At 45.0% G+C, this 19,491-nt stretch overlaps 20 non-coding genes across 20 annotated transcripts; all 20 read right to left on the minus strand.

Moving 5' to 3' along the window:
* Positions 1-695: 695 nt before the first annotated feature.
* On the minus strand, positions 696-810 carry LOC146773383 (U5 spliceosomal RNA). The gene has a single exon (XR_014974551.1). It is a non-coding gene; the product is annotated as a U5 spliceosomal RNA (small nuclear RNA).
* An 853-nt stretch (positions 811-1,663) lies between these two features.
* LOC146773384 (U5 spliceosomal RNA) lies at positions 1,664-1,778 on the minus strand. The gene has a single exon (XR_014974428.1). It is a non-coding gene; the product is annotated as a U5 spliceosomal RNA (small nuclear RNA).
* Positions 1,779-2,666: 888 nt separating this feature from the next.
* On the minus strand, positions 2,667-2,781 carry LOC146773385 (U5 spliceosomal RNA). Its single transcript, XR_014974679.1, has one exon. It is a non-coding gene; the product is annotated as a U5 spliceosomal RNA (small nuclear RNA).
* An 888-nt stretch (positions 2,782-3,669) lies between these two features.
* On the minus strand, positions 3,670-3,784 carry LOC146773386 (U5 spliceosomal RNA). Its single transcript, XR_014974690.1, has one exon. It is a non-coding gene; the product is annotated as a U5 spliceosomal RNA (small nuclear RNA).
* An 889-nt stretch (positions 3,785-4,673) lies between these two features.
* Positions 4,674-4,788, minus strand: LOC146773387 (U5 spliceosomal RNA). The gene has a single exon (XR_014974701.1). It is a non-coding gene; the product is annotated as a U5 spliceosomal RNA (small nuclear RNA).
* Positions 4,789-5,627: 839 nt separating this feature from the next.
* On the minus strand, positions 5,628-5,742 carry LOC146773388 (U5 spliceosomal RNA). Its single transcript, XR_014974107.1, has one exon. It is a non-coding gene; the product is annotated as a U5 spliceosomal RNA (small nuclear RNA).
* An 839-nt stretch (positions 5,743-6,581) lies between these two features.
* On the minus strand, positions 6,582-6,696 carry LOC146773389 (U5 spliceosomal RNA). The gene has a single exon (XR_014974392.1). It is a non-coding gene; the product is annotated as a U5 spliceosomal RNA (small nuclear RNA).
* An 839-nt stretch (positions 6,697-7,535) lies between these two features.
* Positions 7,536-7,650, minus strand: LOC146773390 (U5 spliceosomal RNA). The gene has a single exon (XR_014974712.1). It is a non-coding gene; the product is annotated as a U5 spliceosomal RNA (small nuclear RNA).
* An 889-nt stretch (positions 7,651-8,539) lies between these two features.
* On the minus strand, positions 8,540-8,654 carry LOC146773391 (U5 spliceosomal RNA). Its single transcript, XR_014974723.1, has one exon. It is a non-coding gene; the product is annotated as a U5 spliceosomal RNA (small nuclear RNA).
* Positions 8,655-9,506: 852 nt separating this feature from the next.
* On the minus strand, positions 9,507-9,621 carry LOC146773392 (U5 spliceosomal RNA). The gene has a single exon (XR_014974734.1). It is a non-coding gene; the product is annotated as a U5 spliceosomal RNA (small nuclear RNA).
* Positions 9,622-10,497: 876 nt separating this feature from the next.
* Positions 10,498-10,612, minus strand: LOC146773393 (U5 spliceosomal RNA). Its single transcript, XR_014974804.1, has one exon. It is a non-coding gene; the product is annotated as a U5 spliceosomal RNA (small nuclear RNA).
* An 888-nt stretch (positions 10,613-11,500) lies between these two features.
* Positions 11,501-11,615, minus strand: LOC146773394 (U5 spliceosomal RNA). Its single transcript, XR_014974745.1, has one exon. It is a non-coding gene; the product is annotated as a U5 spliceosomal RNA (small nuclear RNA).
* Positions 11,616-12,467: 852 nt separating this feature from the next.
* Positions 12,468-12,582, minus strand: LOC146773395 (U5 spliceosomal RNA). The gene has a single exon (XR_014974756.1). It is a non-coding gene; the product is annotated as a U5 spliceosomal RNA (small nuclear RNA).
* Positions 12,583-13,458: 876 nt separating this feature from the next.
* On the minus strand, positions 13,459-13,573 carry LOC146773396 (U5 spliceosomal RNA). Its single transcript, XR_014974805.1, has one exon. It is a non-coding gene; the product is annotated as a U5 spliceosomal RNA (small nuclear RNA).
* An 888-nt stretch (positions 13,574-14,461) lies between these two features.
* LOC146773397 (U5 spliceosomal RNA) lies at positions 14,462-14,576 on the minus strand. The gene has a single exon (XR_014974767.1). It is a non-coding gene; the product is annotated as a U5 spliceosomal RNA (small nuclear RNA).
* An 852-nt stretch (positions 14,577-15,428) lies between these two features.
* Positions 15,429-15,543, minus strand: LOC146773398 (U5 spliceosomal RNA). Its single transcript, XR_014974778.1, has one exon. It is a non-coding gene; the product is annotated as a U5 spliceosomal RNA (small nuclear RNA).
* Positions 15,544-16,419: 876 nt separating this feature from the next.
* Positions 16,420-16,534, minus strand: LOC146773399 (U5 spliceosomal RNA). Its single transcript, XR_014974552.1, has one exon. It is a non-coding gene; the product is annotated as a U5 spliceosomal RNA (small nuclear RNA).
* Positions 16,535-17,374: 840 nt separating this feature from the next.
* LOC146773400 (U5 spliceosomal RNA) lies at positions 17,375-17,489 on the minus strand. Its single transcript, XR_014974789.1, has one exon. It is a non-coding gene; the product is annotated as a U5 spliceosomal RNA (small nuclear RNA).
* Positions 17,490-18,328: 839 nt separating this feature from the next.
* Positions 18,329-18,444, minus strand: LOC146773401 (U5 spliceosomal RNA). The gene has a single exon (XR_014974375.1). It is a non-coding gene; the product is annotated as a U5 spliceosomal RNA (small nuclear RNA).
* Positions 18,445-19,333: 889 nt separating this feature from the next.
* Positions 19,334-19,448, minus strand: LOC146773402 (U5 spliceosomal RNA). Its single transcript, XR_014974800.1, has one exon. It is a non-coding gene; the product is annotated as a U5 spliceosomal RNA (small nuclear RNA).
* Positions 19,449-19,491: the final 43 nt, after the last annotated feature.

A 19,491-nucleotide genomic window follows, 5' to 3' on the forward strand; every position in this document is an offset into this window, starting at 1 on the left:
GTATGTCTGGGAATATGCAAATTTCTTTTGTACTCACCTCAGCTCATTAGGAGTTGTCGGGGCTGCCGGGGAAGGGGAACAGGAAATGTGAATCAGGCTTTTAGTTAAGTGGCACTGTAGGCCTTTTGTCCCCTAGCCATTTTACGCTTTCAACACCATCTCTCCAATCGATATGCTCAGAGCCACCACTGTGCTCTACACATAGCCATGCACCGTATGTGCCTTTTTCACACGTACTTTCATTAAACCTGAATATAGAAGGATATATCTGTCTAGGCTGGAGACACATGAAACAAGTCTGACGTGCCCCTTCAAGTCTACCTGAGAGGAAGCTGACTCAGGATTGGTGACCTCTCACGGGCACAAATAACGGGCAAGCCCTATGAAAAGCACAGCATGAGTCTTGGTCCCACCTTTAAAAAGGAGGGTGACCTCTGGGATCTGGCAGCAGGATCTTTGGGAGATAAGAAAATATACTGCCTGCGATCGTGAAGTTTGAAGTCAGTCAAGAAAAGCAATCTCATGCACTGCACAAGCTCTTTCCCATGAGGCACCTCTCCTGCACTCTGTTTATGCAAATGAGCAAGCAGAGAGCTCAGGAATAAAACACCAAACTCATGTCCCCCAAAAAAGCAGCAGACAATTGCTGGATATTCCCCAACTTCTAATACTTTTCTTTTAAACAAATGATAAACAGCCTCACCTGTGGCAAGGCTTAAAAAAATTGAATAAACTCTTAAATGTTCCTCGCCACGGAAATCTTTAGTAAAAGGCGAAAGATTTTTTCGTTTTGAAGAGAAACCAGAATAAGTGACAATATAGCTCTCTAGGGTAAGTGGCGCCACATCAAAGACCCTGTCATTGCGAGGGTGAGGACCTGAAAGGTATTTTCAGGCTCTAAGAAAGAGGGCGAGAACCAGGCCGGTGGGCAAAACAGGCCAACATTTCAAAGTCTCTGCTCAAGGTACAAAAAGGTGGACTGTTCACATGTGTATGTCTGGGAATATGCAAATTTCTTTTGTACTCACCTCAGCTCATTAGGAGTTGTCGGGGCTGCTGGGGAAGGGGAACAGGAAATGTGAATCAGGCTTTTAGTTAAGTGGCACTGTAGGCCTTTTGTCCCCTAGCCATTTTACGCTTTCAACACGCTCTACACATAGCCATGCACCGTATGTGCCTTTTTCACACGTACTTTCATTAAACCTGAATATAGAAGGATATATCTGTCTAGGCTGGAGACACATGAAACAAGTCTGACGTGCCCCTTCAAGTCTACCTGAGAGGAAGCTGACTCAGGATTGGTGACCTCTCAGGGCACCTCTAAACGGACACAAATAACGGGCAAGCCCTATGAAAAGCACAGCATGAGTCTTGGTCCCACCTTTAAAAAGGAGGGTGACCTCTGGGATCTGGCAGCAGGATCTTTGGGAGATAAGAAAATATACTGCCTGCAATCGTGAAGTTTCAAGTCAGTCAAGAAAAGCAATCTCATGCACTGCACAAGCTCTTTCCCATGAGGCACCTCTCCTGCACTCTGTTTATGCAAATGAGCAAGCAGAGAGCTCAGGAATAAAACACCAAACTCATGTCCCCCAAAAAAGCAGCAGACAATTGCTGGATATTCCCCAACTTGTAATGCTTTTCTTTTAAACAAATGATAAACAGCCTCACCTGTGGCAAGGCTTAAAAAAATTGAATAAACTCTTAAATGTTCCTCTCCAAGGAAATCTTTAGTAAAAGGCGAAAGATTTTTTCGTTTTGAAGAGAAACCAGAGTAAGTGACAATATAGCTCTCTAGGGTAAGTGGCGGCACATCAAAGACCCTGTCATTGCGAGGGTGAGGACCTGAAAGGTATTTTCAGGCTCTAAGAAAGAGGGCGAGAACCAGGCCGGTGGGCAAAACAGGCCAACATTTCAAAGTCTCTGCTCAAGGTACAAAAAGGTGGACTGTTCACATGTGTATGTCTGGGAATATGCAAATTTCTTTTGTACTCACCTCAGCTCATTAGGAGTTGTCGGGGCTGCTGGGGAAGGGGAACAGGAAATGTGAATCAGGCTTTTAGTTAAGTGGCACTGTAGGCCTTTTGTCCCCTAGCCATTTTACGCTTTCAACACCATCCCTCCAATCGATATGCTCAGAGCCACCACTGTGCTCTAAACATAGCCATGCACCGTATGTGCCTTTTTCACTCGTACTTTCATTAAACCTGAATATAGAAGGATATATCTGTCTAGGCTGGAGACACGTGAAACAAGTCTGACGTGCCCCTTCAAGTCTACCTGAGAGGAAGCTGACTCAGGATTGGCGACCTCTCAGGGCACAAATAACGGGCACAAATAACGGGCAAGCCCTATGAAAAGCACAGCATGAGTCTTGGTCCCACCTTTAAAAAGGAGGGTGACCTCTGGGATCTGGCAGCAGGATCTTTGGGAGATAAGAAAATATACTGCCTGCGATCGTGAAGTTTCAAGTCAGTCAAGAAAAGCAATCTCATGCACTGCACAAGCTCTTTCCCATGAGGCACCTCTCCTGCACTCTGTTTATGCAAATGAGCAAGCAGAGAGCTCAGGAATAAAACACCAAACTCATGTCCCCCAAAAAAGCAGCAGACAATTTCTGGATATTCCCCAACTTGTAATGCTTTTCTTTTAAACAAATGATAAACAGCCTCACCTGTGGCAAGGCTTAAAAAAATTGAATAAACTCTTAAATGTTCCTCTCCACGGAAATCTTTAGTAAAAGGCGAAAGATTTTTTCGTTTTGAAGAGAAACCAGAGTAAGTGACAATATAGCTCTCTAGGGTAAGTGGCGGCACATCAAAGACCCTGTCATTGCGAGGGTGAGGACCTGAAAGGTATTTTCAGGCTCTAAGAAAGAGGGCGAGAACCAGGCCGGTGGGCAAAACAGGCCAACATTTCAAAGTCTCTGCTCAAGGTACAAAAAGGTGGACTGTTCACATGTGTATGTCTGGGAATATGCAAATTTCTTTTGTACTCACCTCAGCTCATTAGGAGTTGTCGGGGCTGCTGGGGAAGGGGAACAGGAAATGTGAATCAGGCTTTTAGTTAAGTGGCACTGTAGGCCTTTTGTCCCCTAGCCATTTTACGCTTTCAACACCATCCCTCCAATCGATATGCTCAGAGCCACCACTGTGCTCTACACATAGCCATGCACCGTATGTGCCTTTTTCACACGTACTTTCATTAAACCTGAATATAGAAGGATATATCTGTCTAGGCTGGAGACACATGAAACAAGTCTGACGTGCCCCTTCAAGTCTACCTGAGAGGAAGCTGACTCAGGATTGGCGACCTCTCAGGGCACCTCTAACAGGCACAAATAACGGGCAAGCCCTATGAAAAGCACAGCATGAGTCTTGGTCCCACCTTTAAAAAGGAGGGTGACCTCTGGGATCTGGCAGCAGGATCTTTGGGAGATAAGAAAATATACTGCCTGCGATCGTGAAGTTTCAAGTCAGTCAAGAAAAGCAATCTCATGCACTGCACAAGCTCTTTCCCATGAGGCACCTCTCCTGCACTCTGTTTATGCAAATGAGCAAGCAGAGAGCTCAGGAATAAAACACCAAACTCATGTCCCCCAAAAATGCAGCAGACAATTGCTGGATATTCCCCAACTTCTAATGTTTTTATTTTAAACAAATGATAAACAGCCTCACCTGTGGCAAGGCTTAAAAAAATTGAATAAACTCTTAAATGTTCCTCTCCACGGAAATCTTTAGTAAAAGGCGAAAGATTTTTTCGTTTTGAAGAGAAACCAGAGTAAGTGACAATATAGCTCTCTAGGGTAAGTGGCGCCACATCAAAGACCCTGTCATTGCGAGGGTGAGGACCTGAAAGGTATTTTCAGGCTCTAAGAAAGAGGGCGAGAACCAGGCCGGTGGGCAAAACAGGCCAACATTTCAAAGTCTCTGCTCAAGGTACAAAAAAGTGGACTGTTCACATGTGTATGTCTGGGAATATGCAAATTTCTTTTGTACTAACCTCAGCTCATTAGGAGTTGTCGGGGCTGCTGGGGAAGGGGAAAAGGAAATGTGAATCAGGCTTTTAGTTAAGTGGCACTGTAGGCCTTTTGTCCCCTAGCCATTTTACGCTTTCAACACCATCCCTCCAATCGATATGCTCAGAGCCACCCCTGCGCTCTACACATAGCCATGCACCGTATGTGCCTTTTTCACATGTACTTTCATTAAACCTGAATATAGAAGGATATATCTGTCTAGGCTGGAGACACATGAAACAAGTCTGACGTGCCCCTTCAAGTCTACCTGAGAGGAAGCTGACTCAGGATTGGTGACCTCTCAGGGCACCTCTAAACGGACACAAATAACGGGCAAGCCCTATGAAAAGCACAGCATGAGTCTTGGTCCCACCTTTAAAAAGGAGGGTGACCTCTGGGATCTGGCAGCAGGATCTTTGGGAGATAAGAAAATATACTGCCTCCAATCGTGAAGTTTCAAGTCAGTCAAGAAAAGCAATCTCATGCACTGCACAAGCTCTTTCCCATGAGGCACCTCTCCTGCACTCTGTTTATGCAAATGAGCAAGCAGAGAGCTCAGGAATAAAACCCCAAACTCATGTCCCCCAAAAAAGCAGCAGACAATTGCTGGATATTCCCCAACTTGTAATGCTTTTCTTTTAAACAAATGATAAACAGCCTCACCTGTGGCAAGGCTTAAAAAAATTGAATAAACTCTTAAATGTTCCTCTCCACGGAAATCTTTAGTAAAAGGCGAAAGATTTTTTCGTTTTGAAGAGAAACCAGAGTAAGTGACAATATAGCTCTCTAGGGTAAGTGGCGGCACATCAAAGACCCTGTCATTGCGAGGGTGAGGACCTGAAAGGTATTTTCAGGCTCTAAGAAAGAGGGCGAGAACCAGGCCGGTGGGCAAAACAGGCCAACATTTCAAAGTCTCTGCTCAAGGTACAAAAAGGTGGACTGTTCACATGTGTATGTCTGGGAATATGCAAATTTCTTTTGTACTCACCTCAGCTCATTAGGAGTTGTCGGGGCTCCTGGGGAAGGGGAACAGGAAATGTGAATCAGGCTTTTAGTTAAGTGGCACTGTAGGCCTTTTGTCCCCTAGCCATTTTACGCTTTCAACACGCTCTACACATAGCCATGCACCGTATGTGCCTTTTTCACACGTACTTTCATTAAACCTGAATATAGAAGGATATATCTGTCTAGGCTGGAGACACGTGAAACAAGTCTGACGTGCCCCTTCAAGTCTACCTGAGAGGAAGCTGACTCAGGATTGGCGACCTCTCAGGGCACCTCTAACGGGCAAGCCCTATGAAAAGCACAGCATGAGTCTTGGTCCCACCTTTAAAAAGGAGGGTGACCTCTGGGATCTGGCAGCAGGATCTTTGGGAGATAAGAAAATATACTGCCTGCGATCGTGAAGTTTCAAGTCAGTCAAGAAAAGCAATCTCATGCACTGCACAAGCTCTTTCCCATGAGGCACCTCTCCTGCACTCTGTTTATGCAAATGAGCAAGCAGAGAGCTCAGGAATAAAACACCAAACTCATGTCCCCCAAAAAAGCAGCAGACAATTGCTGGATATTCCCCAACTTGTAATGCTTTTCTTTTAAACAAATGATAAACAGACTCACCTGTGGCAAGGCTTAAAAAAATTGAATAAACTCTTAAATGTTCCTCTCCACGGAAATCTTTAGTAAAAGGCGAAAGATTTTTTCGTTTTGAAGAGAAACCAGAGTAAGTGACAATATAGCTCTCTAGGGTAAGTGGCGGCACATCAAAGACCCTGTCATTGCGAGGGTGAGGACCTGAAAGGTATTTTCAGGCTCTAAGAAAGAGGGCGAGAACCAGGCCGGTGGGCAAAACAGGCCAACATTTCAAAGTCTCTGCTCAAGGTACAAAAAGGTGGACTGTTCACATGTGTATGTCTGGGAATATGCAAATTTCTTTTGTACTCACCTCAGCTCATTAGGAGTTGTCGGGGCTGCTGGGGAAGGGGAACAGGAAATGTGAATCAGGCTTTTAGTTAAGTGGCACTGTAGGCCTTTTGTCCCCTAGCCATTTTACGCTTTCAACACGCTCTACACATAGCCATGCACCGTATGTGCCTTTTTCACACGTACTTTCATTAAACCTGAATATAGAAGGATATATCTGTCTAGGCTGGAGACACGTGAAACAAGTCTGACGTGCCCCTTCAAGTCTACCTGAGAGGAAGCTGACTCAGGATTGGCGACCTCAACGGGCACCTCTAACGGGCAAGCCCTATGAAAAGCACAGCATGAGTCTTGGTCCCACCTTTAAAAAGGAGGGTGACCTCTGGGATCTGGCAGCAGGATCTTTGGGAGATAAGAAAATATACTGCCTGCGATCGTGAAGTTTCAAGTCAGTCAAGAAAAGCAATCTCATGCACTGCACAAGCTCTTTCCCATGAGGCACCTCTCCTGCACTCTGTTTATGCAAATGAGCAAGCAGAGAGCTCAGGAATAAAACACCAAACTCATGTCCCCCAAAAAAGCAACAGACAATTGCTGGATATTCCCCAACTTGTAATGCTTTTCTTTTAAACAAATGATAAACAGCCTCACCTGTGGCAAGGCTTAAAAAAATTGAATAAACTCTTAAATGTTCCTCTCCACGGAAATCTTTAGTAAAAAGCGAAAGATTTTTTCGTTTTGAAGAGAAACCAGAGTAAGTGACAATATAGCTCTCTAGGGTAAGTGGCGGCACATCAAAGACCCTGTCATTGCGAGGGTGAGGACCTGAAAGGTATTTTCAGGCTCTAAGAAAGAGGGCGAGAACCAGGCCGGTGGGCAAAACAGGCCAACATTTCAAAGTCTCTGCTCAAGGTACAAAAAGGTGGACTGTTCACATGTGTATGTCTGGGAATATGCAAATTTCTTTTGTACTCACCTCAGCTCATTAGGAGTTGTCGGGGCTGCTGGGGAAGGGGAACAGGAAATGTGAATCAGGCTTTTAGTTAAGTGGCACTGTAGGCCTTTTGTCCCCTAGCCATTTTACGCTTTCAACACGCTCTACACATAGCCATGCACCGTATGTGCCTTTTTCACACGTACTTTCATTAAACCTGAATATAGAAGGATATATCTGTCTAGGCTGGAGACACGTGAAACAAGTCTGACGTGCCCCTTCAAGTCTACCTGAGAGGAAGCTGACTCAGGATTGGCGACCTCAACGGGCACAAATAACGGGCAAGCCCTATGAAAAGCACAGCATGAGTCTTGGTCCCACCTTTAAAAAGGAGGGTGACCTCTGGGATCTGGCAGCAGGATCTTTGGGAGATAAGAAAATATACTGCCTGCGATCGTGAAGTTTCAAGTCAGTCAAGAAAAGCAATCTCATGCACTGCACAAGCTCTTTCCCATGAGGCACCTCTCCTGCACTCTGTTTATGCAAATGAGCAAGCAGAGAGCTCAGGAATAAAACACCAAACTCATGTCCCCCAAAAAAGCAGCAGACAATTGCTGGATATTCCCCAACTTGTAATGCTTTTCTTTTAAACAAATGATAAACAGCCTCACCTGTGGCAAGGCTTAAAAAAATTGAATAAACTCTTAAATGTTCCTCTCCACGGAAATCTTTAGTAAAAGGCGAAAGATTTTTTCGTTTTGAAGAGAAACCAGAGTAAGTGACAATATAGCTCTCTAGGGTAAGTGGCGGCACATCAAAGACCCTGTCATTGCGAGGGTGAGGACCTGAAAGGTATTTTCAGGCTCTAAGAAAGAGGGCGAGAACCAGGCCGGTGGGCAAAACAGGCCAACATTTCAAAGTCTCTGCTCAAGGTACAAAAAGGTGGACTGTTCACATGTGTATGTCTGGGAATATGCAAATTTCTTTTGTACTCACCTCAGCTCATTAGGAGTTGTCGGGGCTGCTGGGGAAGGGGAACAGGAAATGTGAATCAGGCTTTTAGTTAAGTGGCACTGTAGGCCTTTTGTCCCCTAGCCATTTTACGCTTTCAACACCATCCCTCCAATCGATATGCTCAGAGCCACCACTGTGCTCTACACATAGCCATGCACCGTATGTGCCTTTTTCACACGTACTTTCATTAAACCTGAATATAGAAGGATATATCTGTCTAGGCTGGAGACACATGAAACAAGTCTGACGTGCCCCTTCAAGTCTACCTGAGAGGAAGCTGACTCAGGATTGGTGACCTCTCAGGGCACCTCTAAACGGACACAAATAACGGGCAAGCCCTATGAAAAGCACAGCATGAGTCTTGGTCCCACCTTTAAAAAGGAGGGTGACCTCTGGGATCTGGCAGCAGGATCTTTGGGAGATAAGAAAATATACTGCCTGCGATCGTGAAGTTTCAAGTCAGTCAAGAAAAGCAATCTCATGCACTGCACAAGCTCTTTCCCATGAGGCACCTCTCCTGCACTCTGTTTATGCAAATGAGCAAGCAGAGAGCTCAGGAATAAAACACCAAACTCATGTCCCCCAAAAAAGCAGCAGACAATTTCTGGATATTCCCCAACTTGTAATGCTTTTCTTTTAAACAAATGATAAACAGCCTCACCTGTGGCAAGGCTTAAAAAAATTGAATAAACTCTTAAATGTTCCTCTCCACGGAAATCTTTAGTAAAAGGCGAAAGATTTTTTCGTTTTGAAGAGAAACCAGAGTAAGTGACAATATAGCTCTCTAGGGTAAGTGGCGGCACATCAAAGACCCTGTCATTGCGAGGGTGAGGACCTGAAAGGTATTTTCAGGCTCTAAGAAAGAGGGCGAGAACCAGGCCGGTGGGCAAAACAGGCCAACATTTCAAAGTCTCTGCTCAAGGTACAAAAAGGTGGACTGTTCACATGTGTATGTCTGGGAATATGCAAATTTCTTTTGTACTCACCTCAGCTCATTAGGAGTTGTCGGGGCTGCTGGGGAAGGGGAACAGGAAATGTGAATCAGGCTTTTAGTTAAGTGGCACTGTAGGCCTTTTGTCCCCTAGCCATTTTACGCTTTCAACACGCTCTACACATAGCCATGCACCGTATGTGCCTTTTTCACACGTACTTTCATTAAACCTGAATATAGAAGGATATATCTGTCTAGGCTGGAGACACGTGAAACAAGTCTGACGTGCCCCTTCAAGTCTACCTGAGAGAAAGCTGACTCAGGATTGGCGACCTCTCAGGGCACCTCTAACGGGCACAAATAACGGGCAAGCCCTATGAAAAGCACAGCATGAGTCTTGGTCCCACCTTTAAAAAGGAGGGTGACCTCTGGGATCTGGCAGCAGGATCTTTGGGAGATAAGAAAATATACTGCCTGCGATCGTGAAGTTTCAAGTCAGTCAAGAAAAGCAATCTCATGCACTGCACAAGCTCTTTCCCATGAGGCACCTCTCCTGCACTCTGTTTATGCAAATGAGCAAGCAGAGAGCTCAGGAATAAAACACCAAACTCATGTCCCTCAAAAAAGCAGCAGACAATTGCTGGATATTCCCCAACTTGTAATGCTTTTCTTTTAAACAAATGATAAACAGCCTCACCTGTGGCAAGGCTTAAAAAAATTGAATAAACTCTTAAATGTTCCTCTCCACGGAAATCTTTAGTAAAAGGCGAAAGATTTTTTCGTTTTGAAGAGAAACCAGAGTAAGTGACAATATAGCTCTCTAGGGTAAGTGGCGGCACATCAAAGACCCTGTCATTGCGAGGGTGAGGACCTGAAAGGTATTTTCAGGCTCTAAGAAAGAGGGCGAGAACCAGGCCGGTGGGCAAAACAGGCCAACATTTCAAAGTCTCTGCTCAAGGTACAAAAAGGTGGACTGTTCACATGTGTATGTCTGGGAATATGCAAATTTCTTTTGTACTCACCTCAGCTCATTAGGAGTTGTCGGGGCTGCTGGGGAAGGGGAACAGGAAATGTGAATCAGGCTTTTAGTTAAGTGGCACTGTAGGCCTTTTGTCCCCTAGCCATTTTACGCTTTCAACACCATCTCTCCAATCGATATGCTCAGAGCCACCACTGTGCTCTACACATACCCATGCACCGTATGTGCCTTTTTCACACGTACTTTCATTAAACCTGAATATAGAAGGATATATCTGTCTAGGCTGGAGACACATGAAACAAGTCTGACGTGCCCCTTCAAGTCTACCTGAGAGGAAGCTGACTCAGGATTGGTGACCTCTCACGGGCACAAATAACGGGCAAGCCCTATGAAAAGCACAGCATGAGTCTTGGTCCCACCTTTAAAAAGGAGGGTGACCTCTGGGATCTGGCAGCAGGATCTTTGGGAGATAAGAAAATATACTGCCTGCGATCGTGAAGTTTGAAGTCAGTCAAGAAAAGCAATCTCATGCACTGCACAAGCTCTTTCCCATGAGGCACCTCTCCTGCACTCTGTTTATGCAAATGAGCAAGCAGAGAGCTCAGGAATAAAACACCAAACTCATGTCCCCCAAAAAAGCAGCAGACAATTGCTGGATATTCCCCAACTTCTAATACTTTTCTTTTAAACAAATGATAAACAGCCTCACCTGTGGCAAGGCTTAAAAAAATTGAATAAACTCTTAAATGTTCCTCGCCACGGAAATGTTTAGTAAAAGGCGAAAGATTTTTTCGTTTTGAAGAGAAACCAGAATAAGTGACAATATAGCTCTCTAGGGTAAGTGGCGCCACATCAAAGACCCTGTCATTGCGAGGGTGAGGACCTGAAAGGTATTTTCAGGCTCTAAGAAAGAGGGCGAGAACCAGGCCGGTGGGCAAAACAGGCCAACATTTCAGAGTCTCTGCTCAAGGTACAAAAAGGTGGACTGTTCACATGTGTATGTCTGGGAATATGCAAATTTCTTTTGTACTCACCTCAGCTCATTAGGAGTTGTCGGGGCTGCTGGGGAAGGGGAACAGGAAATGTGAATCAGGCTTTTAGTTAAGTGGCACTGTAGGCCTTTTGTCCCCTAGCCATTTAACGCTTTCAACACCATCCCTCCAATCGATATGCTCAGAGCCACCACTGTGCTCTACACATAGCCATGCACCGTATGTGCCTTTTTCACACGTACTTTCATTAAACCTGAATATAGAAGCATATATCTGTCTAGGCTGGAGACACGTGAAACAAGTCTGACGTGCCCCTTCAAGTCTACCTGAGAGGAAGCTGACTCAGGATTGGCGACCTCTCAGGGCACCTCTAACGGGCACAAATAACGGGCAAGCCCTATGAAAAGCACAGCATGAGTCTTGGTCCCACCTTTAAAAAGGAGGGTGACCTCTGGGATCTGGCAGCAGGATCTTTGGGAGATAAGAAAATATACTGCCTGCGATCGTGAAGTTTCAAGTCAGTCAAGAAAAGCAATCTCATGCACTGCACAAGCTCTTTCCCATGAGGCACCTCTCCTGCACTCTGTTTATGCAAATGAGCAAGCAGAGAGCTCAGGAATAAAACACCAAACTCATGTCCCCCAAAAAAGCAGCAGACAATTGCTGGATATTCCCCAACTTGTAATGCTTTTCTTTTAAACAAATGATAAACAGCCTCACCTGTGGCAAGGCTTAAAAAAATTGAATAAACTCTTAAATGTTCCTCTCCACGGAAATCTTTAGTAAAAGGCGAAAGATTTTTTCGTTTTGAAGAGAAACCAGAGTAAGTGACAATATAGCTCTCTAGGGTAAGTGGCGGCACATCAAAGACCCTGTCATTGCGAGGGTGAGGACCTGAAAGGTATTTTCAGGCTCTAAGAAAGAGGGCGAGAACCAGGCCGGTGGGCAAAACAGGCCAACATTTCAAAGTCTCTGCTCAAGGTACAAAAAGGTGGACTGTTCACATGTGTATGTCTGGGAATATGCAAATTTCTTTTGTACTCACCTCAGCTCATTAGGAGTTGTCGGGGCTGCTGGGGAAGGGGAACAGGAAATGTGAATCAGGCTTTTAGTTAAGTGGCACTGTAGGCCTTTTGTCCCCTAGCCATTTTACGCTTTCAACACGCTCTACACATAGCCATGCACCGTATGTGCCTTTTTCACACGTACTTTCATTAAACCTGAATATAGAAGGATATATCTGTCTAGGCTGGAGACACGTGAAACAAGTCTGACGTGCCCCTTCAAGTCTACCTGAGAGGAAGCTGACTCAGGATTGGCGACCTCTCAGGGCACCTCTAACGGGCACAAATAACGGGCAAGCCCTATGAAAAGCACAGCATGAGTCTTGGTCCCACCTTTAAAAAGGAGGGTGACCTCTGGGATCTGGCAGCAGGATCTTTGGGAGATAAGAAAATATACTGCCTGCGATCGTGAAGTTTCAAGTCAGTCAAGAAAAGCAATCTCATGCACTGCACAAGCTCTTTCCCATGAGGCACCTCTCCTGCACTCTGTTTATGCAAATGAGCAAGCAGAGAGCTCAGGAATAAAACACCAAACTCATGTCCCTCAAAAAAGCAGCAGACAATTGCTGGATATTCCCCAACTTGTAATGCTTTTCTTTTAAACAAATGATAAACAGCCTCACCTGTGGCAAGGCTTAAAAAAATTGAATAAACTCTTAAATGTTCCTCTCCACGGAAATCTTTAGTAAAAGGCGAAAGATTTTTTCGTTTTGAAGAGAAACCAGAGTAAGTGACAATATAGCTCTCTAGGGTAAGTGGCGGCACATCAAAGACCCTGTCATTGCGAGGGTGAGGACCTGAAAGGTATTTTCAGGCTCTAAGAAAGAGGGCGAGAACCAGGCCGGTGGGCAAAACAGGCCAACATTTCAAAGTCTCTGCTCAAGGTACAAAAAGGTGGACTGTTCACATGTGTATGTCTGGGAATATGCAAATTTCTTTTGTACTCACCTCAGCTCATTAGGAGTTGTCGGGGCTGCTGGGGAAGGGGAACAGGAAATGTGAATCAGGCTTTTAGTTAAGTGGCACTGTAGGCCTTTTGTCCCCTAGCCATTTTACGCTTTCAACACCATCTCTCCAATCGATATGCTCAGAGCCACCACTGTGCTCTACACATAGCCATGCACCGTATGTGCCTTTTTCACACGTACTTTCATTAAACCTGAATATAGAAGGATATATCTGTCTAGGCTGGAGACACATGAAACAAGTCTGACGTGCCCCTTCAAGTCTACCTGAGAGGAAGCTGACTCAGGATTGGTGACCTCTCACGGGCACAAATAAGGGGCAAGCCCTATGAAAAGCACAGCATGAGTCTTGGTCCCACCTTTAAAAAGGAGGGTGACCTCTGGGATCTGGCAGCAGGATCTTTGGGAGATAAGAAAATATACTGCCTGCGATCGTGAAGTTTGAAGTCAGTCAAGAAAAGCAATCTCATGCACTGCACAAGCTCTTTCCCATGAGGCACCTCTCCTGCACTCTGTTTATGCAAATGAGCAAGCAGAGAGCTCAGGAATAAAACACCAAACTCATGTCCCCCAAAAAAGCAGCAGACAATTGCTGGATATTCCCCAACTTCTAATACTTTTCTTTTAAACAAATGATAAACAGCCTCACCTGTGGCAAGGCTTAAAAAAATTGAATAAACTCTTAAATGTTCCTCGCCACGGAAATGTTTAGTAAAAGGCGAAAGATTTTTTCGTTTTGAAGAGAAACCAGAATAAGTGACAATATAGCTCTCTAGGGTAAGTGGCGCCACATCAAAGACCCTGTCATTGCGAGGGTGAGGACCTGAAAGGTATTTTCAGGCTCTAAGAAAGAGGGCGAGAACCAGGCCGGTGGGCAAAACAGGCCAACATTTCAGAGTCTCTGCTCAAGGTACAAAAAGGTGGACTGTTCACATGTGTATGTCTGGGAATATGCAAATTTCTTTTGTACTCACCTCAGCTCATTAGGAGTTGTCGGGGCTGCTGGGGAAGGGGAACAGGAAATGTGAATCAGGCTTTTAGTTAAGTGGCACTGTAGGCCTTTTGTCCCCTAGCCATTTAACGCTTTCAACACCATCCCTCCAATCGATATGCTCAGAGCCACCACTGTGCTCTACACATAGCCATGCACCGTATGTGCCTTTTTCACACGTACTTTCATTAAACCTGAATATAGAAGCATATATCTGTCTAGGCTGGAGACACGTGAAACAAGTCTGACGTGCCCCTTCAAGTCTACCTGAGAGGAAGCTGACTCAGGATTGGCGACCTCTCAGGGCACCTCTAACGGGCACAAATAACGGGCAAGCCCTATGAAAAGCACAGCATGAGTCTTGGTCCCACCTTTAAAAAGGAGGGTGACCTCTGGGATCTGGCAGCAGGATCTTTGGGAGATAAGAAAATATACTGCCTGCGATCGTGAAGTTTCAAGTCAGTCAAGAAAAGCAATCTCATGCACTGCACAAGCTCTTTCCCATGAGGCACCTCTCCTGCACTCTGTTTATGCAAATGAGCAAGCAGAGAGCTCAGGAATAAAACACCAAACTCATGTCCCCCAAAAAAGCAGCAGACAATTGCTGGATATTCCCCAACTTGTAATGCTTTTCTTTTAAACAAATGATAAACAGCCTCACCTGTGGCAAGGCTTAAAAAAATTGAATAAACTCTTAAATGTTCCTCTCCACGGAAATCTTTAGTAAAAGGCGAAAGATTTTTTCGTTTTGAAGAGAAACCAGAGTAAGTGACAATATAGCTCTCTAGGGTAAGTGGCGGCACATCAAAGACCCTGTCATTGCGAGGGTGAGGACCTGAAAGGTATTTTCAGGCTCTAAGAAAGAGGGCGAGAACCAGGCCGGTGGGCAAAACAGGCCAACATTTCAAAGTCTCTGCTCAAGGTACAAAAAGGTGGACTGTTCACATGTGTATGTCTGGGAATATGCAAATTTCTTTTGTACTCACCTCAGCTCATTAGGAGTTGTCGGGGCTGCTGGGGAAGGGGAACAGGAAATGTGAATCAGGCTTTTAGTTAAGTGGCACTGTAGGCCTTTTGTCCCCTAGCCATTTTACGCTTTCAACACGCTCTACACATAGCCATGCACCGTATGTGCCTTTTTCACACGTACTTTCATTAAACCTGAATATAGAAGGATATATCTGTCTAGGCTGGAGACACGTGAAACAAGTCTGACGTGCCCCTTCAAGTCTACCTGAGAGGAAGCTGACTCAGGATTGGCGACCTCTCAGGGCACCTCTAACGGGCACAAATAACGGGCAAGCCCTATGAAAAGCACAGCATGAGTCTTGGTCCCACCTTTAAAAAGGAGGGTGACCTCTGGGATCTGGCAGCAGGATCTTTGGGAGATAAGAAAATATACTGCCTGCGATCGTGAAGTTTCAAGTCAGTCAAGAAAAGCAATCTCATGCACTGCACAAGCTCTTTCCCATGAGGCACCTCTCCTGCACTCTGTTTATGCAAATGAGCAAGCAGAGAGCTCAGGAATAAAACACCAAACTCATGTCCCTCAAAAAAGCAGCAGACAATTGCTGGATATTCCCCAACTTGTAATGCTTTTCTTTTAAACAAATGATAAACAGCCTCACCTGTGGCAAGGCTTAAAAAAATTGAATAAACTCTTAAATGTTCCTCTCCACGGAAATCTTTAGTAAAAGGCGAAAGATTTTTTCGTTTTGAAGAGAAACCAGAGTAAGTGACAATATAGCTCTCTAGGGTAAGTGGCGGCACATCAAAGACCCTGTCATTGCGAGGGTGAGGACCTGAAAGGTATTTTCAGGCTCTAAGAAAGAGGGCGAGAACCAGGCCGGTGGGCAAAACAGGCCAACATTTCAAAGTCTCTGCTCAAGGTACAAAAAGGTGGACTGTTCACATGTGTATGTCTGGGAATATGCAAATTTCTTTTGTACTCACCTCAGCTCATTAGGAGTTGTCGGGGCTGCTGGGGAAGGGGAACAGGAAATGTGAATCAGGCTTTTAGTTAAGTGGCACTGTAGGCCTTTTGTCCCCTAGCCATTTTACGCTTTCAACACCATCTCTCCAATCGATATGCTCAGAGCCACCACTGTGCTCTACACATAGCCATGCACCGTATGTGCCTTTTTCACACGTACTTTCATTAAACCTGAATATAGAAGGATATATCTGTCTAGGCTGGAGACACATGAAACAAGTCTGACGTGCCCCTTCAAGTCTACCTGAGAGGAAGCTGACTCAGGATTGGTGACCTCTCACGGGCACAAATAAGGGGCAAGCCCTATGAAAAGCACAGCATGAGTCTTGGTCCCACCTTTAAAAAGGAGGGTGACCTCTGGGATCTGGCAGCAGGATCTTTGGGAGATAAGAAAATATACTGCCTGCGATCGTGAAGTTTGAAGTCAGTCAAGAAAAGCAATCTCATGCACTGCACAAGCTCTTTCCCATGAGGCACCTCTCCTGCACTCTGTTTATGCAAATGAGCAAGCAGAGAGCTCAGGAATAAAACACCAAACTCATGTCCCCCAAAAAAGCAGCAGACAATTGCTGGATATTCCCCAACTTCTAATACTTTTCTTTTAAACAAATGATAAACAGCCTCACCTGTGGCAAGGCTTAAAAAAATTGAATAAACTCTTAAATGTTCCTCGCCACGGAAATCTTTAGTAAAAGGCGAAAGATTTTTTCGTTTTGAAGAGAAACCAGAATAAGTGACAATGTAGCTCTCTAGGGTAAGTGGCGCCACATCAAAGACCCTGTCATTGCGAGGGTGAGGACCTGAAAGGTATTTTCAGGCTCTAAGAAAGAGGGCGAGAACCAGGCCGGTGGGCAAAACAGGCCAACATTTCAGAGTCTCTGCTCAAGGTACAAAAAGGTGGACTGTTCACATGTGTATGTCTGGGAATATGCAAATTTCTTTTGTACTCACCTCAGCTCATTAGGAGTTGTCGGGGCTGCTGGGGAAGGGGAACAGGAAATGTGAATCAGGCTTTTAGTTAAGTGGCACTGTAGGCCTTTTGTCCCTTTAGCCATTTTACGCTTTCAACACGCTCTACACATAGCCATGCACCGTATGTGCCTTTTTCACACGTACTTTCATTAAACCTGAATATAGAAGGATATATCTGTCTAGGCTGGAGACACGTGAAACAAGTCTGACGTGCCCCTTCAAGTCTACCTGAGAGGAAGCTGACTCAGGATTGGCGACCTCAACGGGCACAAATAACGGGCAAGCCCTATGAAAAGCACAGCATGAGTCTTGGTCCCACCTTTAAAAAGGAGGGTGACCTCTGGGATCTGGCAGCAGGATCTTTGGGAGATAAGAAAATATACTGCCTGCGATCGTGAAGTTTCAAGTCAGTCAAGAAAAGCAATCTCATGCACTGCACAAGCTCTTTCCCATGAGGCACCTCTCCTGCACTCTGTTTATGCAAATGAGCAAGCAGAGAGCTCAGGAATAAAACACCAAACTCATGTCCCCCAAAAAAGCAGCAGACAATTGCTGGATATTCCCCAACTTGTAATGCTTTTCTTTTAAACAAATGATAAACAGCCTCACCTGTGGCAAGGCTTAAAAAAATTGAATAAACTCTTAAATGTTCCTCTCCACGGAAATCTTTAGTAAAAGGCGAAAGATTTTTTCGTTTTGAAGAGAAACCAGAGTAAGTGACAATATAGCTCTCTAGAGTAAGTGGCGGCACATCAAAGACCCTGTCATTGCGAGGGTGAGGACCTGAAAGGTATTTTCAGGCTCTAAGAAAGAGGGCGAGAACCAGGCCGGTGGGCAAAACAGGCCAACATTTCAAAGTCTCTGCTCAAGGTACAAAAAGGTGGACTGTTCACATGTGTATGTCTGGGAATATGCAAATTTCTTTTGTACTCACCTCAGCTCATTAGGAGTTGTCGGGGCTGCTGGGGAAGGGGAACAGGAAATGTGAATCAGGCTTTTAGTTAAGTGGCACTGTAGGCCTTTTGTCCCCTAGCCATTTTACGCTTTCAACACGCTCTACACATAGCCATGCACCGTATGTGCCTTTTTCACACGTACTTTCATTAAACCTGAATATAGAAGGATATATCTGTCTAGGCTGGAGACACGTGAAACAAGTCTGACGTGCCCCTTCAAGTCTACCTGAGAGGAAGCTGACTCAGGATTGGCGACCTCAACGGGCACCTCTAACGGGCAAGCCCTATGAAAAGCACAGCATGAGTCTTGGTCCCACCTTTAAAAAGGAGGGTGACCTCTGGGATCTGGCAGCAGGATCTTTGGGAGATAAGAAAATATACTGCCTGCGATCGTGAAGTTTCAAGTCAGTCAAGAAAAGCAATCTCATGCACTGCACAAGCTCTTTCCCATGAGGCACCTCTCCTGCACTCTGTTTATGCAAATGAGCAAGCAGAGAGCTCAGGAATAAAACACCAAACTCATGTCCCCCAAAAAAGCAACAGACAATTGCTGGATATTCCCCAACTTGTAATGCTTTTCTTTTAAACAAATGATAAACAGCCTCACCTGTGGCAAAGGTTTAAAAAAATTGAATAAACTCTTAAATGTTCCTCTCCACGGAAATCTTTAGTAAAAGGCGAAAGATTTTTTCGTTTTGAAGAGAAACCAGAGTAAGTGACAATATAGCTCTCTAGGGTAAGTGGCGGCACATCAAAGACCCTGTCATTGCGAGGGTGAGGACCTGAAAGGTATTTTCAGGCTCTAAGAAAGAGGGCGAGAACCAGGCCGGTGGGCAAAACAGGCCAACATTTCAAAGTCTCTGCTCAAGGTACAAAAAGGTGGACTGTTCACATGTGTATGTCTGGGAATATGCAAATTTCTTTTGTACTCACCTCAGCTCATTAGGAGTTGTCGGGGCTGCTGGGGAAGGGGAACAGGAAATGTGAATCAGGCTTTTAGTTAAGTGGCACTGTAGGCCTTTTGTCCCCTAGCCATTTTACGCTTTCAACACCATCCCTCCAATCGATATGCTCAGAGCCACCACTGTGCTCTACACATAGCCATGCACCGTATGTGCCTTTTTCACACGTACTTTCATTAAACCTGAATATAGAAGGATATATCTGTCTAGGCTGGAGACACATGAAACAAGTCTGACGTGCCCCTTCAAGTCTACCTGAGAGGAAGCTGACTCAGGATTGGTGACCTCTCAGGGCACCTCTAAACGGACACAAATAACGGGCAAGCCCTATGAAAAGCACAGCATGAGTCTTGGTCCCACCTTTAAAAAGGAGGGTGACCTCTGGGATCTGGCAGCAGGATCTTTGGGAGATAAGAAAATATACTGCCTGCGATCGTGAAGTTTCAAGTCAGTCAAGAAAAGCAATCTCATGCACTGCACAAGCTCTTTCCCATGAGGCACCTCTCCTGCACTCTGTTTATGCAAATGAGCAAGCAGAGAGCTCAGGAATAAAACACCAAACTCATGTCCCCCAAAAAAGCAGCAGACAATTTCTGGATATTCCCCAACTTGTAATGCTTTTCTTTTAAACAAATGATAAACAGCCTCACCTGTGGCAAGGCTTAAAAAAATTGAATAAACTCTTAAATGTTCCTCTCCACGGAAATCTTTAGTAAAAGGCGAAAGATTTTTTCGTTTTGAAGAGAAACCAGAGTAAGTGACAATATAGCTCTCTAGGGTAAGTGGCGGCACATCAAAGA

The sequence above is a fragment of the Triturus cristatus genome, chromosome 12, assembly GCF_964204655.1.
Source record: "Triturus cristatus chromosome 12, aTriCri1.1, whole genome shotgun sequence".
Lineage (NCBI taxonomy): Eukaryota > Metazoa > Chordata > Amphibia > Caudata > Salamandridae > Triturus > Triturus cristatus.